At 49.1% G+C, this 26,526-nt stretch overlaps 1 protein-coding gene and 1 pseudogene across 1 annotated transcript in view; both read right to left on the reverse strand.

The window, feature by feature from the left end:
- PSAP (prosaposin) overlaps positions 1 to 26,526 on the reverse strand; it is a 367,269-nt gene that overhangs the window by 59,755 nt on the left and 280,988 nt on the right. The window lies entirely within an intron of this gene.
- Positions 5,028 to 24,718, reverse strand: LOC105870322 (single-stranded DNA-binding protein, mitochondrial pseudogene; annotated as a pseudogene).

Here is a 26,526-nt window from a genome sequence, read left to right on the forward strand (position 1 = left end):
GCTCATGTTCTATTTTTTTTTTTTTTTACACAGAGTCTCACTCTGTTGCCCCAGGCTAGAGTGCCGTGGCATCAGCCTAGATCACAGCTACCTCAATCTCCTGGGCTCAAGCGATCCTCCTGCCTCAGCCTCCCGAGTAGCTGGGTCTACAGGCATGCACCACCATGCCTGGCTAATTTTTTTCTCTATATATTTTTAGTTGGCCAATTAATTTATTTCTGTTTATAGTAGAGACAGGGTCTTACTGTTGCTCAGGCTGGTTTTGAACTCCTAACCTTGAGCAATCTACCCACCTCGGCCTTCCAGATTGCTAGGATTATAGGCGTAAACCACCACGCCTGGCCTCTTGCTCTTGCTCTATAATCCTATCTTGCTCCCCCTGGAGAAATTTCACCTCATGCTTATCTTACTTTGGAATATCCGGTCATTCTTTGACCAAGAGCACACCAAGAACTGAGAACACAGTAGGAGATTGCCTAACCGGACACACCAAGCACTGATCTCCATGTCCCACGTTCTTGGAGGCGAAAGCAACCCTTACCTTTTATATTTTGGTTTTTAAATATCTTTTTTTATTTTTGAGAAGATGGGGTCTCACTATGTTTCCCAGGCTGGTCTTGAACTCCCGGCCTCAAGCAATCCTCCCACCCCAGTCTCCCAAAGTGCTGGGATTACAGGTGTGAGCCACCGTGCCTGGCCATATTTTAATTTGTAACTCATTTATTTATATATCTTGTCAACTGAAAATGTATTCTTCCTTTAATATTTCTCAAAAGAATAGTCACTGAAAAAATTTGGAAAACCCAGAAAAAGAAAAATACAATTCTCCTCTAATCTTGTGCCTATAGGCCCACAGTCAGATCCAAGCAACTTGACAGAGACCTCCCCTTACCTGGTCTCCAGCTGACACCCTCACCCCTGGGTTTGTGAGAAGCTGGAAGAGGGCCCTTTGTGGGATGGGCTCTGGAGGGACAGAGGTGAAGTGTCCACAGTTTGGACACAGTCTGGGCCACAGAAAGGCCTGGGGATGGCGTGGGGTGGTCCACTCCCCGAGAAGCCTCACCCAGTGAAGTTCTGGAAGGGGCCTGGGAGTGGGGCCTGGGGTTGGGCTTCAGTCGCAGCCTGGCCTAATTTCTTTATTGTGGCAAAAAACATAACAAAATTTACCAGCTTAACCATTTAAGTTTTATTTTATTTATTTATTTTTTTCAGACAGAGTCTCGCTTTGTTGCCCAGGCTAGAGTGAGTGCCGTGGCGTCAGCCTAGCTCACAGCAACCTCAAACTCCTGGGCTCAAGCGATCCTCCTGCCTCAGCCTCCCGAGTAGCTGGGACTACTGGCATGCACCACCATGCCCGGCTAATTTTTTCTATATATATCAGATGGCCAATTAATTTCTTTCTATTTATAGTAGAGACGGGGGTCTCGCTCTTGCTCAGGCTGGTTTTGAACTCCTGACCTCGAGCAATCCGCCCGCCTCGGCCTCCCAGAGTGCTAGGATTACAGGCGTGAGCCACCGCGCCTGGCCAACGTAATCATTTTTAAGTGTGTAGTCCAGGCCGGGTGTGGTGGCTCACGCCTATAATCCCAGCGCTTGGGGAAGCCGAGGCAGGAGGATCACTTGAGCCCAGGAGTTCTAGCCTGGGGGACAAAGCGAGACCGCTGTCTCTATTAAAAAAAAAAAAAAAAAAAGTGTGCAGTTCAGTGGTATGAAACACATGCATTGTGTTACACAACCCTCCAAGGCCAGAACTTCTTCCAGCTTGTGAAACTGACACTCTGCACCCACCAAACGGTAACTCCCCGGCCCCTCCCCCCACAGCCCTGGCAACTTACTTCCTGTCTCTCTGATTTTTATGACTCTAGGGACCTCACAGAAGTGGAATCATACAGTGTTTGTTTTTTGGTGACTGACTGGCTTATTTCACTTCACATCACATATGTCCTCAGGTTCATCCATGTTATGCATATGTCAGAATTTCCTACCTTTTTAAGGCTGAATAATACTAGCTGTCTTTTTTTTTTTTTAACAGACATTAGATAATGAAAACTTTTTTTTTTTTTGGCCTGTGTTGCAATTCACCTATAAGATAATGAAATCTTATTACTCATAATCCATGTCCACAGCATGGTCCTCATGGCGGACGTTATGGTTCTGAGAACAGGACCTGGTGGGCCATGATTTCCACTGAATTCCAGGGTGCAGAACAGTGTCTGGCATTTGGGGGTCAGTATCTTTTGTTCAGTGAATGAGACTTGGAGAAGCTAAAAAGACTTGCTTGGCTAGAGAGTGGTATAGACAGGATTTGAACCCTGGTCTCCGGGCTGATTGTACAGAGCCTGCCCTGCCACACTCACACCACCAGACCCTGCTGCCGATGTGTAGCTCGGTAATTGTCACTGGATCTCTGATGCACACAGGATCGAGGCGAAACATCTCCCTGGCAGTCAACGCTCTATTCTCCTCCTCCCTCACCTTTCCAGCACGGCCCCTCCACGTCCAGCCCCTGTGCCCACAACCTGCAATGCCTCCCTCCCAACGCACCTCCCTGCCCACGCCCTCCGCTCCGGCCGAGCAGCCCTCGCTTGCATAACACGCTGTACCTCTTGTCTTTGCTCACGCCACTGCCTTTGCCTGGAAGGCCTGTCCTCCCTCCGCTCGCCTGATGCCCGTGCACTCTGCTAGGCTATCTCCTGTCCCACTTCATCCAGGAGGTCCCTCCCATGTCTCAGCCCCAACCAGCCTTCAGAGAGCTGCTCTTCACACCAGCCCACTTGCTCTTGGTTCTGTTTGCACCTTTCACCTATTCCCTAAAAAAAAATTTTTTTTTTGAAACAGGGCTTCACTCTTTTCCCCAGGCTAGAGTGCCATGGCATCATCATTGCTCACTGCAACCTCAAACTCCTGAGACTCAAGAGATCCTCCTGCCTCAGCCTCCCGAGTATCTGGGACTACCAGTGTGTGCCACCATGCTCAACTAATTTTTCTATTTTTTGTAGAGACGATCTCTCTCGTTTTTCTTTCTTTTTTTTTTTTTTGAGACAGAGTCTCGCTTTGTTGCCCAGGCTAGAGTGAGTGCTGTGGCGTCAGCCTCGCTCACAGCAACCTCAAACTCCTGGGCTCAAGCGATCCTCTTGCCTCAGCCTCCCGAGTAGCTGGGACTACAGGCATGCGCCACCATGCCCGGATAATTTTTTTTTCTATATTTTCTTAGTTGGCCAATTAATTTCTTTCTATTTATAGTAGAGACGGGGTCTTGCTCTTGCTCTGGCTGGTTTCGAACTCCTGACCTCGAGCAATCCTCCCACCTCGGCCTCCCAGAGTGCTAGGATTACAGGCGTGAGCCACTGCGCCCGGCCAGAGACGATCTCTCAAACTCCTGGCCTCAAGATATCCTACTGCCTTGGCCTCCCAAAGTGCTGAGATTACAGGCATGAGCCACTGCACTCAGCCCTGCCTTGTCTTTGTTTTGTCACCTCTAAATGTATTGTCGTTATATATGCTACGTAAGCCAGGACTCTGAGCCCCCATTTTCTGATCTACTTTTGAGCTCAGATTTCTCCTACATAATGGGCAGGGGACACATTAAAAAGATACATGCTTGTTTTCCTCTTGGCCATCTGTCTTTTGTTTCAGGACAGCGTCAGGACTAAGAATTTATGAGGGTTGAGAAGAGAAGATACATTTTCTCCCTTAACATGCGCGTGTGGATGGGTGAGTGATGAAGGGGGTTTAGGGCTACTTCCCAAGTCCGCTTCCGTCTCTGGGCAGGCCAAGGAGGAGGAAGGTTCCTTGCAGCTTCTCTGTGCTGATTTCCAAGGCAGGGAAAACAGAACAAGCTGAGCCAACAGGCCCTGCTCTCTTTTTCTCCTGGGACAGGGGTGGCCTCAGGGAGAGGTTCCGAGGAAAGGCGCCCTTTTATAGGTGTACAGCAATTCCATGGTGCTGGGGAGACAACAGTGCCCTCCTTGCAAAGCAAGCGAGCATTCCTAGCCAGAAGCCTCTGGAGGAAAACTTGGAGAGAAGGTTTTGGTGCTGATCTGGAGAAGAAAGGGAACAATAACATCCAACCCTGTCTGACCTCCAGGAAGCAAAGTCAGGTACATCATCTTTCAAGCCACCTGGGAAGGAAGACAAGCGCTAGAGAAAGAAAATGGAGGCCCAGGGAGGTCACGTGATTTTCCCAAAGCCACACAGTCATGTGCTCAGCCATGATGTGAACCCACAGGGCCCTGCTTTCTGCACTAAACCACGGGAGAGGGAGGCCAGAAGCAGGGAAAACTGAGTCTGTCTGCAGGAAGACAATTCAGATAACCAAGTAGCCTTGCAAGAGACTGAAATGGAAAATTCTGTCTCGAGGGGTGGGCTCGTGCACAGCTGCAGTGGCGGAGACAGGCTCCACCCTCGCAGAGAGGAATTAGGCAATAAGGACCCAGGGGCTTAAACGTGTTCCTTCTCTTTTGTGCAGTAATTTAACTTCTGGGAATGGATCCTAAGGCCTACGGCCAGGAAAGCATCCATATAAAGATGCGTATCAGGGCATTAGTCAAAACAGCAAAAGATCGGAGATAATCTAACATCTGACAATAATAGTTATTAAGAAAATCGATCCAATCAGATCACGCATACTAAGAAAAAAAGGGAAATCAGGACCTTTGTAACATTACACAACCGATCACAGTGACATTTATGGGGGCTTTTTCATGATGGAGGCAAGTGCCTGCATTACAATATCTGGTGGAGAAAAACAGAATGTGAAATTATTTATGACAATTGATGACAGCTGTCTAAAAAGGGCTTAGGAGACAGATTGGAGCCGAAATAGCACTGCAGTGGCTTTTGCAGGTCAGAACCAGGGAGAACTTATTCTGCTTCTCTGCATTTTCTTTAATAACTATGTATTACTCATGCCTTTTTCTTAACTGTGTTACATAAAAGAGGATTTTAATTCTTATCTTTAGAAACTACAAAGACTATGCATGATTTGGAATTGAGACTGTACCATGGCCAAAGAAGAATTGTCCATTCTATGCCTTCTCTTTTGCCTGGTCACTGAGAAATATAATGTTATCAGGTATGATTATTGTCACGTGTCGCCTCACATTACTTTTATCCATGTACTCGCCATAGTCTACTTTTCCTTCCACCGAGATTCAAGACCCCCTTTTCACATACTGATATGCCACATCTCTGAGGCACGGCCAGAGCGCTGACATTCTGTGCCACATTGTTCTTTGACTGACATCACCCATTCGGTGTACTTCCCTGCCCCCTGATCACCATGTCTCATTTGCTGCTGGAGAAAACATTGACTGGATTTTTTCCTTTCACCTGTCTCATGACAGGGTCCTGACCCTCTTGCTCAAGTTACTATGCACATGATTCAGGGCTCTTTCAAGAACCGAACTGCCAGCTATTTCGGACTCCTATCTTACAAACTTGTAATACAGGTCTTTGAAATATGGCTTCTATCTTCTTTTCTTATGATCTAATCTTTAGACTCTCCCTGTTGCTGCAAAAATTACTGCCTCCATCCCTGTTAACAAAGACCAAGAAGGGCCGGAGACGCCCGAGCTACCCAGCTTCACCGCCGGGAAAGGTGGGTGCCCTTTCTCAAAGGGGGTGCTCCTACTCAACCACAGAGTGGAACTGGAAGATGCTTTTTTCTTTAAAAATGAAAAACATTTTTCAACTTTTTTTCTTTTCTTTTTTTTTTTTTTTTTTGAGACAGAGTCTCGCTTTGTTGCCCAGGCTAAAGTGAGTGCGTGGTGTCAGCCTAGCTCACAGCAACCTCAAACTCCTGCGCTCAAGCAATCCTTCTGCCTCAGCCTCCTGAGTAGCTGGGACTACAGGCATGCGCCACCATGCCTGGCTAATTTTTTCTACATATATTAGTTGGCCAATTAATTTCTTTCTATTTATAGTAGAGACGAGGTCTTGCTCTTGCTCAGGCTGGTTTGGAACTCCTGACCTCGAGCAATCCACCCCCCTTGGCCTCCCAGAGAGCTAGGATTACAGGCGTAAGCCACCGCGCCCGGCCTCAACTTTTTTTGATTATAAAATCAATGCATTCTGCTGAAAATACATACGTATAGACATGTATGAGAGTAAGAAGTGAAAGAACCCTATAATTCCACTGCCCAATGGTAACCAGTGTTAATAGTTAATATCAGCCAGGTGCAGAGGCTCATGCCTGTAATCCCAGCACTATGGGAGGCCAAGGTGGGAGGATCACTTGAGGCCAGGAGTTTGAGACCAGCCTGAGCAACATAGGGAGACACTAAAAAAAATAGAAAAATTAGCCAGGCATGGTGGTACCTGCCTGTAGTCCTAGCTACTTGGGAGGCTGAGGGAGGAGGATCACTTGAGCCCAGGAGTTTGAGGTTGCAGGGAGCTTTGATGACACCATTGTCCTCTAGCCCAGGCGACAGAGTTAGACACTGTCTCAAAAAAAGTTAATATCTTCTTAGTCACACATATACACACACATATATACATACACTCACGCACACATGAACACACATACACATATACACATACAAGTATAATAGACAAATATTTATGCACATATACACACCTATATGTACACAAACATGCACACACATACATGCACAAATACACACTTGTATATGTGTATATATAAATATTTGCTTTTTTCATGTACTGTAATGTATCCGTTTCTCCATGTCAATTCACATAGATCTGTCTCATCCCTTTTGATGGCTGCTTAATGTTCCCCTGTGGGGCACAGAATGATTTATTTCTGGACATTTGTGCTATTTCCAATTATATTAATCATTACATATAATTCTGCAATGAACATGTATCTCAGCACATGTGTTTTTCCTAGAAGTGGACTTGCTCTGCAAACAGAATGCATGTTCCATGCTCTTGCTCTGCATTGCTCAGTTCCACGTGGAAGACTGTGCAGGTATGAATTTGAAGTGAGTACATATCACCCCCCGTGTTGCAGCGCTGAGCATTCTATCTTCGCCAATGGTGCAGCTGGGAAGACGTTTCATTGCAGGTTTAATTTGTGTCTCTGTAAATCCTAGGGAGACTCCTTTGCCATGGTTACAGGCGGTTCGGAGTTCTTCTTTTGTGAATTGTCTATTTATGTACGTCTTTGGATTCTTAATTTATTAGAGCTGTATTGCTTTATAATGCAGCAGTAATATGCATTTAAAAACAAATTTTTATTTCTGCCCTTGGGGTTCTTGGGGCCTCTGCTCCCTCCTTCAGGTCCGTGGCTCTTCATGTGGGACCCCACGTGGCAGCGGTGTTTCTCAGCCCAGCTCCCTTTACAGAAATTAGGGGAACTTCACAATGCCCCAGGAAAAAGCAGGCTATTCTCACGAGCAGCCAGGGCTGAGGTCAGGCGTTAAAGCCGGGCTCCTGCGCCCAGAGCCCGGCAGAGCCGCCGAGCCTACGGCCCCTCGGCCCACGCCCCAACCATCCCCAGGCTGCTCCTGGGACCACAGGTGCACCAGGGATCTGTGAGAGTCGTTGATGCAGCAACCCCACGTCTGTAAATAGAATACAGTGCAGCTGTCACAGATAACGGGGTAGGCTGCATGTGCCAACCGGTAACATTTCCCACAGTACTTTCTTCTTCTTTTTTCTTCAGGCGAGGTCTTGATCCGTCACCCAGGCTGGAGTGCAGTGGCGTGATCATAGCTCACCGTAACCTTCCACTCCTAGGCTCAAGCCATCCTCCCGCCTCAGCAGCTCAAGTACCTACTACCATAGGTTCACGCCACAATGCCAGGCTCCCACGGTGCATTTTTAAGTGACAAAAGCAAGTTTATGAACTGCATTATTGTGTATGAACCTTGTGCTTTAAAAAATCCTACATATGTGTCATATGTGTAATATAAAAAAGGTATGTTTGTGCACGCATGCAAAAGCCACAATACACACCAAACCTTCAGAATCCACATCACAATTGGTAATTATGTATTCATTTGTTTTCCCATTTGTCAAGCTCGGTTCACTAGAATGCAAGTTCCGGGGAAGCAAGGAACCACATCTGTTCACCAACGGAGCTCCTAGAGCCAGAACAGTTCCTACAGCACGGTGCTTTCTCACTAAATATTTGTTCAGAGACAGACAGATATAGCCGGGCATGGTGGCGCATGCCTGTAGTCCCAGCTACTCGGGAGGCTGGGGCAGGAGGATCACTTGAGCCCAGGAGTTTGAGGTTGCTGTGAGCTAGGCTGACGCCACGGCACTCACTCTAGCCTGGGCAACAAAGCGAGACTCTGTCTCAAAAAAAAAAACAAAAAAACAAACCAAACAGAGACGGACAGATAGACAAACAGAGAGACAAAAGAGAAAAGGGGAGAGAAACAGAGAAAAGAAAAATGAAACTCACTGATAGAAGAGGCCCGGCACAGTGGTGACTCAGACCTGGAATCTTGGCACTTTGGGAGGCCGAGGCAGGAGGATTGCTTGAGGTCAGAAGTTTGAGACCAGCCTGGCAACAAAAGGAGACCCCCCCCCCCACTCCACCCCATCTCTCCAAAAAAAAAGGGAAAATGGAGAAAGAAAGGAAATTAGAGTTGGAAGAATTTTGTTTCCACAATTTTAATTGGTTATTATATATATATATATATACACACACACACACATCTATTTTTTTTTAATTTTTTTAAAATTTTTTCAGACAAAGTCTCACTTTGTTGCCCAGGCTAGAGTGAGTGCCATGGCATCAGCCTAGCTCACAGCAACCTCAAACTCCTGGGCTCAAGCGATCCTACTGCCTCAGCCTCCCGAGTAGCTGGGACTACAGGCCTGTGCTACCATGACCGGCTAATTTTTTTTTTTGTATGTATCATTTTAGTTGGTCAATTAATTTCTTTCTATTTTTAGTAGAGACGGGGTCTCGCTCAGGCTGGTTTTGAACTCCCGACCTCGAGCGATCCACTTGCCTCGGCCTCCCAGAGTGCTAGGATTATAGGTGTGAGCCACCACGCCCGGCCTACACATATATTTTTGAGACAGGGTCTCACTCTGTCCCCCAGGCTGGAGTGCAATGGCACACTCATTGCTCACTGCAGCCTCAAGCTCCTCGTCCCAAGCCATCCTCCTGCCTCAGCCTTTGGAGTATCTGGGACTACAGGCCTGCGCCACCAGCCCAGCTAATTTTTCTTTTCTTTTTTTAGAGATGGGGGTCTCACTATCTTGTCCTGGCTGGTCTGGAGCTCCTGGGCTTAAATGATCCTCCTGCCTCCCAAAGTGCTTGGATTACAGGTGTGAGCCACCGTGCCTGGCCTGACTATTTTAAACATACTTTCATTGTAAAATAAAACACAGATACAGAAAATCCCATTGATCAACTATGGCCTAACTAATTACTACCAGATGAACTGCCACCAAGATCAAGAAAAAGGACTTTGCCAGCCACCCCAGAAATCCCTCCCCGTTCCATAAGGAGTTACCCTTGTCCTGACTTTTAAAGGACACACTGATCGCATTTTTAACCACAGGTCTGCTTGTAGGGGAGGCACTCAAGGAAGTTTCTGGGACCCGCAAACCCCAGTTCCCTCTTCGGACATCTCTCTCCTTCCCTCCACCAGGGTTACGAAAGTCCCTCTCGGCCTGGCGACCTGGTGGGGTCGCTCCCTCCTCCACTCTGGAAATGCAGCTTTGATGCAACCTTAACGGATGAAACTTCCGACAGAGAAGTGAAAGAGGATCCCAAACCGTGCTGAGCAATTTCAGATGCAAGGACATCCTCTCGGGAGGCGGGGGGAGGCTCAGAGAGGCGCTCGGGTCTGTGCAGGTCCGCCGTGGGACTAGGGGACTCTTGGGTGGGAAGTGTGGACAGTGGTTGGCTTGGGGTGAGGTGGCAGTCTAACAGAGGGTCCACTGGAGGTCTCAGTTGTCACTTCACACCTTTCCTGAGTGTTTATTGATATTAAGATCACACACACACACACACACACACACACCCCTCTCCTGTCTTCCTGGCTTCTGTCCTCCTTCTGTCCTTTGGGGGCCACCTCCTCCATGAAGCCACCCCTCTGTCCCAGCCCACTGGGACTTCTCCCTCCTGGGAGCTTCTCCTGCCTCAGCCAGGCCATCCATGCCGGCTGCTGGCTGCCCGCGGAAGCTTGGGAGAGTTCCTCCCTCTCCCTGTGCCTCAGTGTCCTTGTCTGTAAAATGGGATAATGTGCGGAGTACTGGGGACAGGCCGGGTACACTCACTGTCACCTTCTACCTGGACAAGGAATGAACCTGGAGGCCTGAATTCCGGCCCTGCCTCCGCCTTCACCCCAGGCTGGCCCTGCCACCACCCTTGCTGGCTCTTTGGGCAAATCACTCCTTTCATTTTCTTGGCTCTAAAATGAACGGTGAAGGCCAGGTGCTCACACCCATAATCCTGGCACTCTGGGAGGCAGAGCCAGGAGGATCGCTTGAGATGAGGAGTTCAAGACCAGCCTGAGCAAGAATGAGATTCCGTCTCTACTAAAAAGAGAAAAAATAATTAGCCAATCAACTAAAAATAGAAACAAAAAATTAGCCGGGCATGGTGGCGCATGCCTGTAGTCCCAGCTACTCGGGAGGCTGAGGCAGGAGGATCGCTTGAGCCCAGGAGTTTGAGGTCGCTGTGAGCTAGGCTGACGCCACGGCACTCACTCTAGCCTGGGCAACAAAATGAGTCTCTGTCTCAAAAAAAAAAAAAAAAAAAGAAAGAAAGAAAGAAAAAAAAGAGGATAAAATGAACAGTGAAGAGGTCAGGAATTCTAGAGTAGTGGTATAAATACCAGATTAAAAGGAAGCAGGTTTGCCTCCCGTCCCCAACTTCCCCTCTGCCCTTACCCTGCCCCCTCCTGCCATCCTGTCCCCCAAGAGCCCCCCACGGGAAAACGTCCCAGCGTCACCCCTCCGGGGATTTCCAAAATAATGAGGAAGTGGAGCCTGAAACTGGGCCTCCAGATGGGAGGCCGCGGAGCCCGTGGCCTGAAGGATTCTGTGGACTTGCACGATCTCGGAGGCATCAGTGTCTGGCTTTTAGAAATAATTTCAGCTCGTTGCCAACGTCTCACGTGAAGCGATCACGTCACGTTTGGACGCTCTCCTGCAGGGTGGCGGTCACTCGCTGAGCTGCGGGACGCATCCACGCCAGCCCCCGGGAGCCCCGTAGGACGTGAAATGGAGATGGTGCTGCAGGCGCCTTACGCTAGGGCTGGGGACGTGCCCCGCCACGGGACCGAGCCCGGCCACGGGAAGTGGAGCGTGGGGGAGGACCGAGGGGAAGTGCTTTGCCACCAGGAACCTTGGTGCTCTACAGACCATTCCACAGGGGCCAAGAAGCCTGGCCTTGCCTACAGAAATGTCGCATTGGACTCTGGGCCTCAGTTTCCCTATCTGTACAGTGGCCAATCAGACTAGTTGTCTTTCATGGGCCTGTGGATCCAGCACTTTTTTAGGACCTACGAGCTTCCCAGTGACGGTTTTTCTTGTGTCGCCCTCCCTTGGAGGGTTCGTTCCGCAGGCTGGCGGTCTAAGCCATTGTCCTAGAGCCCTTGGGGCCCGGCCATACCATGACTCCTGTCCCTCTCCCTTCAGTCTTCCTGCCTCCCTGCGTGCCCTGGCCTGGCACCATGCCTGTCTCTGCAGCCCCTTCCTTCCTCCCCAGGCTGCTCCTCCTCTGCCCCCTGAACCCCCAGTTCCCCACCCCCAGGGACCTGCTTCCCCTGGGGTGCTCACGAATGGGGCACCTTCCCCACGTGGGGAGCTTTTCACACTGTTCCTTTCTCTTTCTTCACACTGTCCAGGAGCCAGGCATGGGCACACTGGGCGTAGCCCGCCCTGGGAGAGGGGCCTGTGTCCCACCCTCGAGCCTCCCAAGTGCCCCCCAGCCCCATATGGCCTGTTCCCTGCCCCCTCCCCACTTCCCACAGCTCGTCTGCCCCCCACCTCCCCCCCGGGAAGCCTCCGTCTGGTCCCCTGTGACCACCCAGGCCTTCCCACCTTCCCCGCCATTCACTCGCTCACCCCTCAGTCCATGGATACTATCGCCACGGTCGCCTGCCCTGGGTTACGCCTGGGGGTTCAAGGGAGACCTAGAGCCGTCCTCGGTGCACTCACAGCTCTTCCAGGGACAGAGAGACCATAAACGGGGTAGAGAGGGGCACACGCTCTGGTGGGTGAGGACAGGCCTGCAGGCCGCTCGAGTCAGACTTAGCAGGTCAGGGAGAGCTTCCTGGAGGAGGGGGTATCTAAGGTGGGAAGCCAGGCATGCACAGCAAGCAGGGAGAATGCTCCAGGCTGAGGGAACAGCGTGTATACAGGCCTGGAGGAGAGAAGGGGCACGTGCTCCTAGGGCCCTGGCGAGGTGTGGCTGGCCCCGGGGGAGAGCCGGTCCCCGAGGCTGGGGGCAGGTTGAGGAGTGTGGAAACACTGGGTCCCCTGCTGTCCCCGTGACTATCCAGGTCCTTCTAGGCCCTGTACAGCCCACAGCTTCCCGAAGACAAGATCACACTGATACTGCCCAGCTCACGTGTCTGGTCTCCCCAGCTCGGGGCCAGGCCCTCCCGTCCAGGGCTGTGGCGCGGTGCCACCCCAGGTGGTTGGCTTGAGTCTCACGGTCCCGGCCCTTCCTGAGCTGGGACTCAGTTGCCCACTGAGGGGTCTGTGGCATGCAGCAGGCCCTTGCTCCAGAAGGGTTAGATCTGTGGGGCTCCAGCAGGCAGAGCTGGCCTTGAGGCCTTCTGGGTGCTCGTGGGGGCCGTCTTGGTGTCGCTGCCACGTGGGTGGCACCGCAGCGTGTGGGTCAGAGACTGGGAAGGCCGAACATCCCCCAATGCTCAGCGCTGCCCCTCAGGACAAAAAAAAGCTGATTTTCTGGAAACAGCATCAAAGAGAGAAAGGAATGTGTGGGGGTTCTGCTGCCCCTCACCCCCAGCGGCCCACCCAGTGCCTCGGCTTCATGTCTGCCCCATTCCCATACCATCCCCACCCTATTGTATGTATTATAGGATTTGTATTTTCTCCTTTTTTTTCCCCTTCCTTTCCTCTTCCTCCTCCTCCTCTCCCCTTGCATTCAAGATTATGAAACTTTGCTGTGGGCCTTGCCCTTCCTTCACTTTCTCCTATTCACCCTGGTGGTGTATGGGTGAGGTGGGGAGGGAGGACCCCCAAATATATATCAGCCCAACAGCCCTAAGTCTCCTCCTTTATTATTAGGAAAAAAAAACAACAACAAAAAAATGGCATCATATGAACAGCATTGTCAGATGAATTAGTTGAAGTGTTCTTTTTTTTGTATTGTGTCCTCAAATTTAATGGATTAATGTGTCTTGTATATATAAAATGAAAACCTCAAAAAAAAAAAGCTGACTTTCAAATGTCCCCTCTGTAGGGCCCCCCAGTTTCCTTGCTTTCTTTCTGTGTCCTGACCAAAACTCACAGGCTACCTCAACCGCCCTGCGACACAGCCAGCCGCAGGTTTCCCCAGTGGGCTTGAACCCCACCCGGGGCCGTGGGCAGTCCTGGAGAACTGAGAAATGGGTGCAGGCTGCTGCCCCGAACACTGAAAGGACTGGCCCTGGCCCTGAGCCAAATTCCTTAAACCCTCCCCTGAGCCCCGCGCTGGGGACATGCCCAGGTAGGACGGGGTACGTGAGCACGCTGTGGCACCTGTATGTTCTCCGCATAAACGCTCTGCGCTGCTCACCCCAGTCTAGCCCTGCTTTCTTTGAAATCCCAGCCAGCCCCATCTTGGGACAACTTGGGGCACTCCTTTGTGGGAACTCCAATCGCCACTTTTGGGGCAACTCTGGCTGCTGCGGGCTTGGTGGGAGGAAACAGCTTCAGATATTCATGTCTGTGCAAGACCAAACTCCATGTCACTCTAAACACAGATATTTTTTGCACATTTTAAAACATACCCTGAGGCCGGGCATGGTGGCTCACGCCTGTAATCCTAGCACTCTGGGAGGCCGAGGCGGGCGGATTGCTTGAGGTCAGGAGTTCGAACCCAGCCTGAGCAAGAGCGAGACCCCGTCTCTACTATAAATAGAGAGAAATTAATTGGCCAACTAATATATATAGAAAAAGAAATTAGCCGGGCATGGTGGCACATGCCTGTAGTCCCAGCTACTCGGGAGGCTGAGGCAAGAGGATTGCTTGAGCCCAGGAGTTTGAGGTTGCTGTGAGCTAGGCTGACGCCAGGGCACTCACTCTAGCCTGGGCAACAAAGTGAAACTCTGTCTCAAAAAAAATAAAAATAAAAATAAGTAAATAAATAAAACATACCCTGAGAATGCAAATGAATGGAAAACAGCGCTTTGCTTTGCTTTGCAGGGAACTTTGCGAAGAGTTTAAACATTTCAGGAAATTATAGCACTGGCAGCAGCTTCTCTCCTGGGATTCAAGTCCCCAAAGCAGTATCCATAAAGCATCTGTGACCTTTCACCCCTGGTGTGAGTGGCTGCCCACCTCACACCTGCCAGTGGGGTCGTGGCAAGGCACAATTTACCTGTTGAGATGCACATAAACCTTACTATAGATTACCTATGACTTTCTTTTTATTCTTCCATTATATATTAGTTGAGACATTATACTGATTTTTTTTTAATTATGTGTGCTGTGGGTTTTATTATCCGTGTCGATGATTTTACAGTGAGGGCCACAGACTCCTGGGGTGCCCAAGACCCTTTCCTGACAGTACAAAGATACCACTGCCTTCACACTGTGATGATATTTGGTGGCTCAAAAGCCACTGTGGGTAAAAGTGCTGGAACCTCAGCAGGAAGCGGAGGTGGTGGCCCCAAACTGGGCTGGTCTCACTGTGTTCCTCGTAGACATGCACTGGAAGTGACAAAATACACAAGTGTCATGTAAGGGTGTCATAGATGAAGCAGTAAAAATGATAAATTTCACTGAACCTGAGCCCTTGAGTGCACACCTTTTTGGTATTCTGTGCCATGGAACAGGAAGTGCACACTCAAGTAAGTTGACTGTCTCCAGGAAAAGAGCTTGCTTGGGTTGGAGCTGAACTAGCCTCTGGTCCAGGGAGCACTATTTTTGCTTGAAAGAGTAACTGACCAACAAATGATGGGTATTCAGATTTGGGTACTTGGCAAACAGATTAGACTTTTATTTATTTATTTTTTTGAGACAGGGTCTCACTCTGTTGCCCTGGCTAGAGTGCAGTGGTGTCATCATAGCTCAAAGCAACCTCAAACTCCTGGGCTCGAGTGATCCTCCTGCCTCAGCCTCCAGAGTAGCTGGGACTGTAGGCACACACCACCATGGCCAGCTAATTTTTTCTATTTTTTTAGTAGAGACCAGGTCTCACTCTCTCTCAGACTGGTCTCGAACTCCTGACCTCAAGCAATCCTCCCACCTCGGCCTCCCAAAGTACTAGGATTACAGGCGTGAACCAGCACACCTGGCTCAGATCTTTGTTTTTTGTTTGTTTGTTTGTTTGTTTGAGACAGAATCTGTCGCCTGGGCTAGAGTGCAGTGGCATTGTCATAAAGTTGAAGCTTTCAAGAGAAAATAGAATTTTGGAAAATTTGTATCCATTACCATAAGCTTGAGAACTTCCCAATATTTAAAGATTTTTCTCATGAGATGGATGGTGATGTTAATGAATGCTATTTTTTTACATTGTTTAGTGACGTGTCATTTTTTGGGAAGATCTGTATGATTTAATGATTGCAAACTTTCTAAATGACCAATACATGATGCTGCAAAATCATGTGTGGGTAAAAGATCCATTCGAAGTACAAGGTAGACCCAAGCATTTTAATGTAAGAACATGAAATGTGCATTGATATGGTTTCAGATTCCACATTGCAACTAACCTTTAAGAAACTACCACTTGTTGAGTTTGGGGGTAACATCAAAGGAGAATATACAGTTATCTGAAAGGGCTATGAAAATACTACTTTCTTTTCCAACTGCATGTTTGTGTGAGGCTGGATCTTCCTCAATCAAAACAACATATTGCGACAGCCTGAATGCAGGAGTATTAATAGGATACGAGGATCCAACAGTCTTCCACCAAGATGGGCGTTTAAGAGATTTGCAAAAGTGTAAAACAATGTTAGTTTTCTCAGTAAATTTCTTTGTCAGTTTTGGAAATAAAGACTTTTTTCGTAAAAATGTGTGGTTTATGTTTACATGTAATGGCTTTATTATTGTTACTTTTTTTTTCTTTGAGACAGAGTCTCACTCTATTGCCTGGAGTAGCAACCTCAAACTCCTGGGCTCAAGCAATCCTCCCGTCTCAGCCTCCTGAGTAGCTGGGACTATAGGCATGCGCCACCATGCCCAGCTAATCTTTTCTATATATTTTTTAGTTGTTCAGCGAATTTGTTTCTATTTTATTAGAGATGGGGTCTCCCTCTTGCTCAGACTGGTCTTGAACTCCTGAGCTCAAGCGATCCAACTGCCTTGGCCTCCCAGAGTGCTAGAATGACAGGCGTGAGCCATCATGCCCGACCTATTGTTATTTTTTGATAAATTAATAAATGTTTGGGCTCCTGAAAATTCCTAAGTCTGTAAAAATGTCCCAAGATTTAAAAGTTTGAGAACTGCTAATTTATGCATCTAATTTGAAAATAAGAAGAGAACATTTCAAAATGTTTGTTTTGCAAAGAGATGCAATGAGCCACCACTTTACACCCACTAGGATGGTAATAGTAAAAATGACAGGCAACCACAGGCGTTGGTGAGGATGTAGAGAAAATAGAAACTTTATAGACTTGGGTAGGAATGTAGGACGGTGCAGCCACTATGGAAAAAGTCTGGCAGTTCCTCAAGATATTAAACATAGAGTCAAGCTATTCTATTCTTAGGTATATCTACTCAAGAGAAACGAAAACATACGTCCAACACAAAAACTCGTACAGGAATGTTTATGGCAGCATCATTCAAATAGTCAAAAGTAGAAACAGCCCAGATGTCCATCAACTCCTGAATGGATAAGTAAAACGTCGTATTTCAGCCATTCAACGGAATATGGTTCGCAATAAAAATGAACGAAGTACTAATACATACTACAACATGGAGGAAACTCGAAAACGTTGCGCTAAGTGGCAAAAGCCAGTGAGTTAAACACATGTTGTTTGATTCTATTTATATGAAATGTCTAGAAGCCTAGCTCACAGCAACCTCAAACTCCTGGGCTCAGGTATCTGGGACTACAGGCATGCGCCACCATGCCCGGCTAATTTTTTCTATATATTTTTAGTTGACCAGCTAATTTCTTTCTATTTTTAGTAGAGACGGGGTCTTGCTCTTGCTCAGGCTGGTCTGGAACTCCTGAGCTCAAAGGATCCGCCCGCCTCGGCCTCCCAGAGTGCTGGGATGACAGGCGTGAGCCACCGTGCCCGGCCTGGATGGTACACTTTGAATGGATGAGGTGTATAGTATATAAATTATATCTCAACAAATCTGTTAAAAATAATATCTTCCTTTCTCTTTTTGTACACCAACTTTGGGCAAGAAAAAAAATAATCTACTTTTTAAAAAAGCTGGGATTATTCAATGGTAGGCTGTCATGAAAAAAAAAAAGCTGGGATTGAGTGAGAGAGAGAGAGAGAGAGAGAGAGAGAGAGAGAGAGAGAGAGAGAGAGCGCGTTGAGCACACTGCCCTCTGGCGGCCACTTCCAGCACAGCACCAGGGAGGTGAGGAAGCTGGCCCTTGCTATTCTAGAACTGGCCACAAGAGGGCAGAAGAACACAACATTTACGGTGCAAGCCTCAGGGCTGGGCGGGGCGTGGGGGAGCCCTGTCCCTAATCTGCAGGGCGATGCTCTGGCAACGCGCACCCAGCCGGGTGCCCAGGGGCTGGGGCAGGAGGCCGGGGAGAGCCACACCGGGGGGGGGGGCAGGAGTGACCTCACAGAGCTGCCCACAGTAATGATGCCTGGAGTGCCCCATGGGCTGGCTAAGGGGTGTCACCTCTGGCTTTCGGGGACCCACAGCAGCCCTAGGGACAGGCACAGCGCGACCCCTGCACCCAGAGGCTGGGCAGGACGCAGAGCCGGGCAGCAAGCCACGGGGGCGCTAACTCTGGCCACCGCCGTGCTTGGCTCGGGGAAAACTTGCCCTCTACATACAACTTTTCATCTCTAGTAGGTGCTTAACGAAGCCTTTCACTCATTCATGTCATCAATCAATCAAAAAAGGATGTTTGGGCGCCTACAAAGCGCCAGGTACTGTCTGGGCACTTGGGGACGCAGTGATGAGCAAAGGGGCCCCGGGCCTTTGACCGCGTGGGACTTTTCATCTATGGGAATAAAAACTTTTCTTTTTCTTTTTTTATTTAATTTTTTGGTGTTCTTATTATTGATTGATGTTTTCTTTTCTTTTCTTTTATTATTTTTTTTGAGACAGGGTCTCACTTTGTTGCCCTGGCTAGAGTGAGTGCCGTGGCGTCAGCCTAGCTCACAGCAACCTCAAACTCCTGGGCTCAAGCAATCCTGCTGCCTCAGCCTCCCGAGTAGCTGGGACTACAGGCATGCGCCACCATGCCCGGCTAATTTTTTCTCTATATATTAGTTGGCCAATTAATTTCTTTCTATTTATAGTAGAAACGGGGTCTCACTCTTGCTCAGGCTGATTTCGAACTCCTGACCTCCAGCAATCCGCCCGCCTCGGCCTCCCAGAGTGCTAAGATTACAGGCGTGAGCCACCGCGCCCGGCCCTTATTTTATTTTATTCAAGAGCAGATATGGGAATAAAAAGTTTACAGAAAGAATCAAAATTTGGTTAGAGGCTGTGAAGGAGAATGTGGCACCTGACAGAGGGTCTCATTTATACTGGGAGTCAGGAAAGAAGTGTAGTCCGGGCACCGTGGGTTAGAGCGCAGTGACATCAGCCTAGCTCACAGCAACCTCCAACTCCTGGGCTCAAGCGATCCTCCTGCCTCAGCCTCCCCAGTGGCCGGGACTACAGACATGCGCCACCGTGCCTGGCTAATTGTTCTATTTTCAGTAGAGATGGGGTCTTGCTCTTGCTCAGGCTGGTCTCCAGATTTTGTGTGTGATTGAGCGAGACTCTGTCTCAAAAAAAAAAAAAATCAAAAGATAGACATTTTTAGGTCAATATTTATAGATCTACTTTATCCTTTTTAAATGACTGCATAGAATTCCACTGCATGGATATAGCATGATTTGTTTACTCAGTGCTCTGTTGATAGATAGCTCCAGATACAGACATAGACATGGATATAATTTTCAGTTTTTCTGTGTTACAATATTACAACAAAGATTAACATCGGTGCCTGTGCCTATGCATTTGTATCAATATCTAACCGACATTGTCATGCTGCATTTCTGCAGGGTCAGTTCCTGGAAAGAGGGTGGCTAATTCAGAGGGTTTATGGATTTAAAATTTTAGTACCTGCTGTCAAATTACCCCCCTAAAAGTGGACCAATTGATTCTTCCACACATGAGGGTCGAGAGTAGCTGTTTCCCACGGGCTCCCCAGCCCTGGATTTGAAATTTTTTGTCTTTAAAATTTTTGCTTCTCCTCTTCTTTTGCAAAACCTAAGGCCGCCCTGGAGGAAACAGTCCAGCCCCAGCAGGCAGGGGGCAGGTAGGGGAGGCAGGTGGAGGGACAGGTGTGCCTGATGAATAATGCCCCTACCTGCCCCCACTTGTGAGCCCCACTTCCTCCACCCAGGGCCTGTGGCTATGTTACTTGGGGGGGCAAAGGGCTTTGCAGATGTGATTAAGGCTAGGGGCTTTGAGATGGGGAGATTATTCTGGATTATCCAGGCCAGCCCAAATTAATCATGAATCCTTAAAACCAGAGAGGCCTTCCTTGGCTCTGGGCCAAGGAGCGTGAGCAGTCCCTAGGAGCCAGACAATGCAAAGAAATGTCCTCTTTCCTAGACTTTTGGCCGACAGAACTGTAAGATCATTAATCTGTGTTGTTTTAAACCAACAATGGTTGGGATTATTTGTTATGGCAGCAACAGAGCATGAATACACTGGGCAAGCACAGAACTGCCTGTTACCCCCGGCCAGATTCCTCGGGACCCATGAGGCTGGGCTGGCCTCCCCTCCCTAGCTCCCACTCCTCCTCATCCTGGGAGGAGTCCTTCAGCCAGGATGCTCTCCTCTCCACAGCTCGCCTGCTCTGCGTGGATCCTCCCCCTAGTCGGCCCACTTCCTCCCCTTGAACTTGACCTTGGGCTCCTTCCCAGCCCAGCCCCTGCACCTCCCCCACCTCCTGCAGCCTCCTCAAGCCTCAGGGAGCGCCTGTTCCTTTAACACAGTCATCACCTGGGCGCATCTGGGCCCTCTTTTGTCAGGAGGGTGGAGGAGCAGAGAAGCGTGTGATGCCATCTCTGCTCTTGCGAGGCCTAAATCCATCTGGGACGCACAGACCCATGGAGGACACGTGGTCCTGCGTGTGTCTGGGCCATCTCCTGGCCAGCTCTGGCCTGGGAGGGCAGGACAAGGCTGTTCCTCTGTGCCTTCAAGAGCTTTTGCCCGGCTACTGCAGGAAGACTCCCACACTACATACAGCAGGTGCTGTTGGTGGCCCTGACACCTCCCTCTGATGACAGCCACAGCTGTGGCAGCCACACTTCGTGGATGCTGATGGCAGCTTGTCACTTGAGGCTTGCTGTGTGCACGGCCCATGGCTCTTCTGCCCCAGGACTTTCTCCAAAGCCACAGAAGCTTGCTGGGCCCCCGGGCAGGTGCAGCCAGGGAGGGTGGTGACGTAGCTGAGGCCATTCTCAACCAATCCCAGCAGGAGCCAGCGGAGGAGCCCCGGCTTTTCCCGCAAGATGGACCATTCTGGAATGCCTTCTGTGTGAGACAGGTGACCTCGATCGCACGCCTTTTATATCAGCTTTTCCTCCCTCCCTGTCACACCCCTCTCGCTTTCATCCCTGCTTCCTGAGAGCGCCCCCAATAACCGCCTGCGCGCAAGTCTTCATCCGAGGCTCTGCTTCCAGGGGAACCCAAGACAAGGCACCCAGAAATGGTCACAACCAAACCCTGACTGTGGTGAGTACAGAAGGAGCATAAGTAAAGGGCTCCGAGACCAAACAAAGTCACTCCCACGACAGACGGGGTTGGGAGATGGTGATTTCAGTGTAGACAAGAGAGATGCCACGAAATTCAGCTGTGAAACTTGATTGGATCTTGGATGGCGGGGAGGGGGGGGCAGTTGGTGGAAAAATGTTAAAGAAATTGAAATGCAATGCAGGCTGTGTGTTTGATATTATTTAATTAATGCTATTCTTGGGTGTTGGAATGATTCTATAATTCTGTGGGAGGCTGTCTTTGATCTTAGAGGATGTACACCTATATGTTTATAGGTTTATAGGTGTTATAGTGTCAAGATATTGGCAAGTCACTTTCAAATTATCAGGAGAGAGAGAGAGAGAGAGAGATTAGGAGGATAGGAGGGAGATAAAAAAATGAGCAAAAATGTAAAGAATTGATGAATCTGGATGAGGGGTACACAGGTGTTTGTTCTACCAGTCTTTCAACTGTTCTTAAATTTGAAAGTTTTTTAAATAATAAGAAGTGGGAAGAAATGGTTACAAGACTCCAGATAAAGAGAGCAGCTCTCCTTGGGAAGCCGGGGAGGCTTCAAGGAGGAGGTGCCATTTAGGATGGGCCCAGAGGCTGAGTATGTTCATGGGCAGGCAGTGTAGACAGTGTGAGTGTGTGTGTGTGCACACTCAGCACAAGGAACAACGTATGCAACAGTGCAATGGTTAGGGTGTGTGACTTATGAGGAATGAACACAGTGTGGCAGGTATTATGGGTTGGCCCACTCAGCACACATTCGAGCTCCCCTTTTTTCTTTTCTTTTCTTTTTTTTTTTTTTTTTTCTTTTTGAGACAGAGTCTCACTCTGTTGCCCTGGCTAGAGTGCCGTGGCATCAGCCTAGCTCACAGCAACCTCAAACTCCTGGGCTCAAGCAATCCTGCTGCCTCAGCCTCCCAGGTAGCTGGGACTCCAGGCATGCGCCACCATGCCCGGCTAATATTTTCTATATATTTTTAGTTGGCCAATCTATTTTTAGTAGAGACGGGGTCTCACTCTTGCTCAGGCTGGTTTCAAACTTATGGCCTTGAGTGATCCTCCCGCCTTGGCCTCCTAGAGTGCTAGGATTACAGGCTTGAGCCACCATGCCCGGCCCAAGCTCCACTTTCTTGACTCTGCTGTAGAATGTTAGAAAACTACAAACCCAGCTTCCCGCAACCCCTTGCAGCTAGTGGTGGCCACATGACACGCTTCTGACCAAGACGGCTATTGAGGAGTCCCGGGAGAGTCTTTGCTGTCCTGATATGGTTGTCATCTCATCTTCCACATCCCTCCTCCAGAACTCAGACCTAACTGCAATTCATAGAACAGTATCTTTACCAACTGCAGAAGATACATTCTCCTAGAATGCCCAAGGAATGCTGACCAACATAAACCACACGTTGAGCCTTAAAGCAAGTTTCAATACACTTAAAAGGACTGAAACAATATGGAGTATGTTCTTTAATGTAATGGAATTAGACACATTCTATTAGAAGTCAATAAGAGTATGATCTCCAGAAACTCTCCCAAATATTTTAGAATCAAGCAAAACTTCTAAATACATATTCCGAGTCAAGGAGGAAAACACAAGAGTAATTAGAAAATATTTCTTTTCTTTTTTTTTTTTTTCTGAGACAGGGTCTCACTCTGTGCCCAGGCTAGAGCACTGTGGCGTCAGCCTAGCTCACAGCAACCTCAAACTCCTGGGCTCAAGTGATCCTTCTGCCTCAGCCTCCCGAGTAGCTGGGACTACAGGCATGCGCCACCACGCCCGGCTAATTTTTTGAATATTTTAGTTGGTCAATTTTTTTCTTTCTATTCATAGTAGAGACGGGGGTCTCGCTCTTGCTCAGGTTGGTTTCTAACTCCTGACCTTGAGCAATCCACCCGCCTCGGCCTCCCAGAGTGCTAGGATTATAGGCGTGAGCCACCGCGCCCGGCCTATTAGAAAATATTTCTAAGTGAAAGATAACGAAAGCATAGCATATTAAAGTAGGTGGGGGTGCTATTGATCAATCTTAGTAGATTTTAAATTTTCAGATACTATATTCGGCTGTTGTAGGATTTCCATTGGCTTCTTATTTCCCACCCCCCCCCCACCCCCGGCCTCCTCAGAGTCCTGCCTGCCCCACATCTGTGCAGGAACTCTGGTCCCTCGATCCAGTGCATGGTGGCTTTTATCCCTGGGCACCAGGGCCTGGGCTGGAGAAACACGGCTCTCAGCCTGTGGCCCCTCCTTCTCCTTCTGCTCCGGGCAGCTCTCCAGTGCCTCCGAATAGTTGGTTTTTTGGGTTTTTTTTATGTTTCATAAAACATAAAGAGCTGTAATTGTTATCAGCAGGTGTGTCAATCTGATACAAGTGACTCTGCCACTCCTGGGAGACAAAAGTCAATCTTACCCTCTGCCCGATCATCTTCCTAGGTATTGCCCGTGTGACGCACGCACATGGGTTCACATGGGCAGGGCCCCGCGGCTCATGCTGTTTTATAGCCGCCTTTTCCCGCAGCAATGACGTGCATGTCTTCCCAGGTCAGAGTGTCTAGATCTGCGTTGTCCCTTTTGAAAGCTACGTAGTTTTCCACACACATAAATAATTTATTTTACTAGTCCTAGCTCGGTACACAAGCAATACTGCGTGGAATCCTTTTGCAGACGTCTTTGTGTACTTTCCCGGTTATCTCTCGGGCCGAGTTTCTAGAAATGGAAATGCTGGGTCCAAGACATGCCTCTGTGACACCCACCCCCATTCTGGGGGTCTTTTGGGGACCCTCTTTAGTAAGCAAAAGAAAAACATAAACACTTTCTACTCAGCTCTAGTCCCCGCCACCCAGTGGAGATAATTAATGTTGTTAGTTTCTAGGTAATTCTTTTGGGGATGGTCTACACTTCTGTATGAAAACACGGGGATATATTCCTCCCCTGCCATTTTCACACAAGTGACAGCCAAGTGTGCACACAGTTCTGACCTTCTGGCTCATTTTAAAAGCAAAGATCTTTAAGAAAAACAAAATGCAACACTGTAAGGTTTATAAACAGGCCCCCAAAGATTATCCTAAGATTCGTTTTTTTTAAAAATCAGGCCCGTAAGATGGGAGAAAAGTGAAATAACTAGCATCGGATTTTATATCCTCTTTCTCGTCCATATTGTCTCTGGACAAAAGGCTCTTGGTGGTGGAGACTCGGAGCCGAGGAGGCAGGTGTGCGGCAGCCTGCCTGGCTGCAGAGCTACGCGCAGAAGGGACTGTGACCCCTGGCCAGGGTTATTTTTATTCATCCCAATCACCAGTTAGCCTGGCAGCCCTGTAATTTGGGAGCCTGGCCACCCCTGCGCTGTAATTTGCCAGCAGACACTCAGACCTCCAGTGGCCCCCTCGACTCCCGCTTTGGTGACCGCTCCATGGTCAGAAGTCTCTTCTGCAGATTAGCGGTCAGGTCTTGGTAGAGTGGAGTGGAAACCAGGGGCTGGGAGGAGTCTGGGGCCTTCGGATTTTCTGCAAAAGCCTCATCTCCGCCATCAAATTGCGCCTGGCCACCTTGGAAGTATGGGTGAGCCACTGCTTCCCGAAGGAAGCGGGCTGCTGCTGAGCGTGGGGCTTGCTGCAACCAGCCAGGCCGGGCCCTGCAGCTCGGGAGGACCGGTGGCTCGAGTGCCAGGGCAACCTTCGGGAGAGCACATCTCGATCTCTTGTGCATGGTCACGTCAGGGGACTGACGTCCCTCTGCAGCCTGTCTTGACGTCCATCGCGTGCTGGCTGTACGCTGTCCTGCCTCAAGGAAGACACTAGAGGCCTTTTGTGCCTGTCAGGGTTATTTCACTGAAACTCCGCTTCTATCCTGCCCTTTTCCAGAATCAACAAGGTAAAGCCCCCGCTCCTTAGCAGAAAGGGAATCTAACACGTGATAAAGGAAATTAAAACAGAAATCAGGCCTGAGGAATGCCTGAGCAGATAAAGCCAGTTTGGCGTCATAAGTGACCTTGCTTGATTCGCAAACAGAAGTAAAAAGTAACTTGAGCTATTGCTTTCCCTTTTCTTTTTTTTAAATTTCTTTTTCTATTTTTAGTAGAGGCCAGGTCTCACTCTCACTCTGCTCAGGCTGGTCTTGAACACCTGAGCTCAAGCAATTCTCTTGCCTCAGTTTCTCAGAGTGCTAGGGTTACAGGTGTGAGCCACACACCTGTCAGTCTTTCCCTCCCTTCCTACCTTCCTACCTTCCTTCCTTCCTTCCTTCCTTCCTCCTTCCCTCCCTTCCTCCCACCCTCCCTTCCTCCCTCCCTTTTCTTTCTTTCTTTCTTTTTTTTTTTTTGAGACAGAGTCTCACTTTGTTGCCCAGGCTAGAGTGAGTGCCGTAGTGTCAGCCTAGCTCACAGCAACCTCAAACTCCTGGGCTCAAGCAATCCTTCTGCTTCAGCCTCCCGAGTAGCTGGGACTACAGGCATGCGCCACCATGCCCGGCTAATTTTTTCTCTATATATTAGTTGGCCAATAAATTTCTTTCTATTTATAGTAGAGACGGGGTCTCACTCTTGCTCAGGCTGGTTTTGAACTCCTGACCTCGAGCAATCCACCCTCCTCGGCCTCCCAGAGTGCTGGTATTACAGGCATGAGCCCCGCCCCCGGCCCACAGACAAATCTTAACAAAAGAAAAAAAAGAAACCTGGTCCTGCATTATATTTCTTCACAGCAGCAACCTCTACCTCCTGGCATATCGTCCACTTTCCAGCCTATTGTCTGATTGTTTATGGCCTTTTTCTCACTAGACAATAAGCCCCTGGAGAACGGGGACCTTAACTGCCCTCATCACAGCTGAATCCCAGCACTAGCACAGGGACGGCACGTTGAAGGCAAATCGGCAAGTTTTGTTGAATAAATTCAGCGCAAAGTCTAGATTCAAAGCCAGGTCTGCCTGGCTCCAAATTGTTGCTTTTGTCGTCACCAGCCTGCTAAGCAGCTGAGGCATAGATAGCAGGGTTATGAGACAGCTGGAGGCTGCAGAGCCAGCTGAGCTGGGCTCAGGATTTGAACCCAGGTCCTTCCGTTCCAGGCTTTCCTGGAGTCCCTAGTGGAGTAAGAGTTTGCCAAGCACCCCCGCTCCTTCCTCCCGTCTCTTGAAGTTCAAGCAAAGGGATTTGAGGGATGGAGGTACCTGGGGTATTTCTGAGCCTGGCAGCAAAACCTATCCAAAGTGCCCCAGCAGGGTGGAAGTCGCTATGTACAGGTCACCCTGTGTAAGAACCCCCTCCACAGCCAAGGAGGCTAACCCTTGACCAGCTTGGACCAAGGCCAGTGTGCAGTTGCCAGGGTTGTCATCACAGTCAGGCAGCTCTGTGCCCTCTTCACCAGCCCAGAGTGGGCATTCTGGTCACCACGGAAACCGGGCCCCTGGGCTTCCTTCTAATGACATCTTTGGACGGCATCCCACCAGCCCAGGAGCCCCTGCTGCCCAAGCTGGCCCTGGGGAGAGGCTCAGAATGGTCTGGGGTCTCCAGGGCCGCAGGGCTG

This window comes from Microcebus murinus, chromosome 14, assembly GCF_040939455.1.
Source record: "Microcebus murinus isolate Inina chromosome 14, M.murinus_Inina_mat1.0, whole genome shotgun sequence".
Lineage (NCBI taxonomy): Eukaryota > Metazoa > Chordata > Mammalia > Primates > Cheirogaleidae > Microcebus > Microcebus murinus.